At 32.2% G+C, this 4,596-nt stretch overlaps 1 non-coding gene across 1 annotated transcript; it reads left to right on the forward strand.

Moving 5' to 3' along the window:
* Positions 1 to 3,998: 3,998 nt before the first annotated feature.
* LOC141503629 (U6 spliceosomal RNA) lies at positions 3,999 to 4,105 on the forward strand. The gene has a single exon (XR_012472974.1). It is a non-coding gene; the product is annotated as a U6 spliceosomal RNA (small nuclear RNA).
* Positions 4,106 to 4,596: the final 491 nt, after the last annotated feature.

The following is a 4,596-nucleotide window of genomic DNA, read 5'->3' on the forward strand; positions in this document are numbered from 1 at the left end:
GTTTATGGTACTCTTAGGATGATATAGTTCCTTCATTATCTCTTTTAATGAGATCTATTTTTCCAGCTGCTTTATCTAAGATAAGGATTGCTACTCCTGCATTTTTCCCTTCAGCTGAAGCATAAAATATTCTAGTCCAGTATTTTAAATTTACTCTGTATGTATCTCTCTGCTTCAAATGCATTTCTTGTAAGCAGCATATTGTAGGATTGTGGTTTTTAATCCACGCTCCTATCTGCTTAAATTTTATGGGAGAATTCATTCCATTCACATTAACTAACTCTTTATTGCCCTCAATGCTCACTTCCCTCCTTTTTTAATTTTACCCCTTTTTTTCACCTTATACCTATTCCCCAGTTTTTTGCTTCTGAATACCACCTCCTTTACTCCATTCTATCCAAACTCCCTCCCCTTTCCTTACCCTTTCCCTTTATCCTTTCTTACCTTCCCTTCTTTGTGTTGGTTCCTACTTTCCTCACCCCTCCCTCTTTCCACTCCTAATACTTGAAACATAAGATAAATTTCTAAAATCAATTGAGTGTGTGTTAATCCCTTTCTGAGAAAAATCTGATGAGAGTAAGATTCAGGATATTCTCACTTCCTCGGTTCGTGTCCTCTACTGCAATTGGTCCTTTGCTCCACTTAATATGATGTAATTTACCCTATTCACTCTACCACTGCTTCACATCTCTTTACTGTTCCTACTATTTTTAAGTCATTCCAAAAGAGTCATGGACAAATCATGAGTTTCCATTACATCTGGCTAAGTACATTCCCTCTAATAAAGTTACAGTTCTCAAGAATTATGAGAATTTTCCTCCCAGGTTGGGATACAGCCAGTTTCATCTTATTGGATAACAGGTTTTTTTTCTTTTCCCCTGTTTACCTTTTCATGTATCTCTTGAGTCTCCTGTTTGAAGACCAAATTTTCTGTTTAGCTCTGGTCTTTTCATCAGGAAAAGTTGTATGTCTCCAATTTATCTAAATGTCCATCTTTTACCCTGTAAGAGAAGGCTTAGTTTTGCTGGATAGTGAACTCTTGTCTACAATCGAAGCTCCCTTGCTCTCTGAAATATCGTAGTCCAGGTCCTTCGATCTCTTAATGTTGATGCACCAGGTCCTGTGTATTTTTGACTATGGTTCCTTGTGATTTTAATTGTTTCTTTCTGAACATTTGAAGGATTTTTTCCTTGATCTGATAGTTCTGGAGTTTGGTTATAATATTCTCTGGTGTTTTCATTTGGGGATCCCTTTCAGGAGGGCATCAATATATTTTTTCAATAACACTTTTGCCCTCTGGTTCCAAGATATAAGGGCAGTTCTCCTTCACTCTATAATGAATTATGGATTCCAGGCTTTTTTTTCAAGGTTTTCCTGAAGTCCTATGATTCTTAAATTGTCTCTCTTGGATCTGTTTTCCAGGTCAGTTGTTTTGCTGATGAGGTATTTTACATTTTCTTCTATTGCTTTTTGTTTTATGATTTTGTTGAACAGATTCTTGAGGTTTCATGAAGTCATTAGTTTCCACAGATTCCAATCATTTTTAGAGAAGAGTTTTCTTTATTCACCTTTTATATCTCCTTTTCCAATTGGTCAATTCTACTTCTAAAGGAACAGTGCTTGGCTTCTCTCCACCATCTTAGCCAGAATTCCTCCCATGTTTTCTTATAGAACAACAGTGTTCCATCACATTCATATACCACAATTTGTTCAGTCATTCCCAACTTGACATTCATCACCTCCATTTCCAATTCTTTGCAACTACAAGAAGTGCTGCTATATTTATTTTTGTACTTGTGGGTTTTTTACCCTCTTTTGTTATCTCTTTGGAATGCAGACCTAGTGATGGTATTGCTGGATCAAAGGGTATACACAGTTTTATTGCCCTTTGGGCATAATTTTAAAATGCTCTCAGGAATGTTGGATCAATTCATAATGTCACCAACAATGCATTTTTTGTCAGTTTTCCACATACCCTCCAATATTGATCATTTTTGTTTTTAGTCCCTTGGCCTAAGAAATATGTGAGATGGCAGTGTTGCTTTAATTTGTATTTCTCAAAATTTCTCAAAAATGACAGAGCATATTTGATATGATAGCTTTAATTACTTCATCTGAGAATTTCCTGTTTATCTTCTTTGACCATTTGTTAACTGGGAAATGACTTATATTCTTATAACTTTGACACAACTATATATTTTAGAAATGGGTCCTTTGTTAGAAATACTAGTTGTAAAAAATTGTTTCCCAACTTCATGCCTTCTTTTAATCTTGGTTGCAGTAGTTCTTTCTCCACGAAACTTTTAAATTTAATACAATCAAAATTATCCAGTTTATTTTTTATAATGCTATCTCTTCTTTAGTCATAAATGCTCCCCTTTCCACAGAACTGACAAATAAACTATTACTTGCTCTCCTAATTGGCTTATGATATCATCTTTTATGTCTAAATCTGGAATTCATTTCAATCTTGTCTTGGCAAAGGGTGTGAGATGTAGACCTATTCCTAGTTTTTGCCATCCTATCTTCCAGTTTTGCTAGGTGTTTTTTTGTAAAAAAAGCAGCAGATTACTATAGTAACTTACTATTACTTAATCTTTTATTTATCCATCAATCAATTTATTAATCTGTTCCAAAGAGTTTTGATGACTAATATTTCATAATATAATTTTATATGTGGTATGCCACTTTCCTTTGCATTTCTTTTCATTAATTCCCTTGATATGCTTGACCTTTTGTTTCTACATATGAATTTAATTATTATTCTTTCTAACTCAATAAAGTAATTTTTTGGAAGTTTGATAGATAAGGCATTTGATAGATAATTTAATCAGGAAGAATTGCCATTTTTTATATTAGCACAATCTACTCATGAGCAACTGACATCCAAATATTTAGATTTAATTTCATCTCTGTGAAAAGTATTTTATAGTTGTTTTCATATAATTTCTGAATTTGCCTTGACTGGCAGACTCTCGGATATTTTATTCTGTCTACACTTACTTTAAATGAAATTTCTTTTCTATTTCTTGCATCAGTGTCTTCTTAGTAATATATATATATATATATATGTTGATAAATTATATGTTTATTTTAATCCTAATACTTTGCTAAAGTTACTAATTGTTTCAATTACTTCTTTAGATGATTTTCTAGGGTTCTCTAATTAAAACAACATTTTTTGGTAAAAAATGAGTTTTCATTCTTCATTATCTATTATAATTCCTTCAACTTCATTTTCTTATTGCTAAAGCTAACATTTCTAATATGATACTAAATAACAGTTGTAACAACAGACATTCTTGGTTCACCCATCATATTATTGGGAATAACTTTAGCTAATCCCCATTACAAGTTTTAATGTGTTATCTCATACTGTCTTTGTCTTGGATGACATTATTAATTTTATGTTTTACAGTTTGACTCATTCATTCTCTAAAATTAGATTCTTTAGTTTTCAATTAGGCTGTCTCTCCATGGCCCTTTATGGCACATGACTTCAATTCTATCATAATTTAAAAAGAAATGCATTTAATATTTCTGCCTTTCTACATTTGATTATACAGTAATATAATTTTTGTGTAAGTGCCATGTACTGCAGGAAAAAAAAGGTATTCTTTCTTCTCCCATTCAATTTTCACCAAAAATCAGTAATACCTAACTTTCCCAATATACTATTTACTTTCTTAACTTTCTTCTTGTTTATTTTATGGTTAGATTGATCTAATTTGGAGAGAGGGAAGTTGATGTCTACCACCAGTACAATTTTGCTCTCTATGTCTTGGTAGATACAATTTATCATTTGTTACTATGGCCTCTAGTATTTTAAATAAGATTGGGTGCTGTATTTTGTCAAAAAAATTTCAGTTTCTATTGAAATAATCATTTGATTTGTTAGATTTGTTCTTGATATGTGCAATCATGCTGAATATCGAACCAACCCTACATTCCTGGAATAAATCCAACTTGATCATTGTGCATTATCCAAGTGATAACTTGTACTCGCTTCAGCAGCATATATGCTAAAATTGGAATGCTACAGAGAAGATTAGCATGGCCCCTGCACAAGGATGACACGCAAATTCGTGAAGCGATCCTAGTGATAACTTGCTGTAATTGTTGTGCTAATGTTTTATTTAAAATTTTTGCATTTATCTTCATTAGAGGAATTGGTCTATAATTTTTCTCTCTTTTGACTCTTCCTGGTGTAAGTATCAGCAAAATTTTGATGTCCTAGAAGGACTCTTTTTTTGCTTATTTTTTCCATAGTTTAAATAGAATTGGAACTAATTGTCCATTGAATGCTTTGTAGAATTCACAGGTGAATCCATCTGGCCCTGGAGATTTTTTCTTAGTGAGTTCTTTGGTGGCTTTTTCAATTTTCTTTCTGGAGATGGGATTATTTAAGTATTTGATTTCCTCTTTTAAATTTAATAGCTTATATTTTTTAAATATTCATCCATTTCATTTAGAAGGTCAAATTTATTGGCATATAGTTGGACAAAATAACATTGAATTATGACTTTAATTTCCTCCCAGTTTGTGGTATTTGCCTTTTTTCATACTTTATCCTAGTAATTTCATTTTCTTCTTTCT

The sequence above is a fragment of the Macrotis lagotis genome, chromosome X (assembly GCF_037893015.1).
Source record: "Macrotis lagotis isolate mMagLag1 chromosome X, bilby.v1.9.chrom.fasta, whole genome shotgun sequence".
Taxonomy (NCBI): Eukaryota; Metazoa; Chordata; class Mammalia; order Peramelemorphia; family Peramelidae; genus Macrotis; species Macrotis lagotis.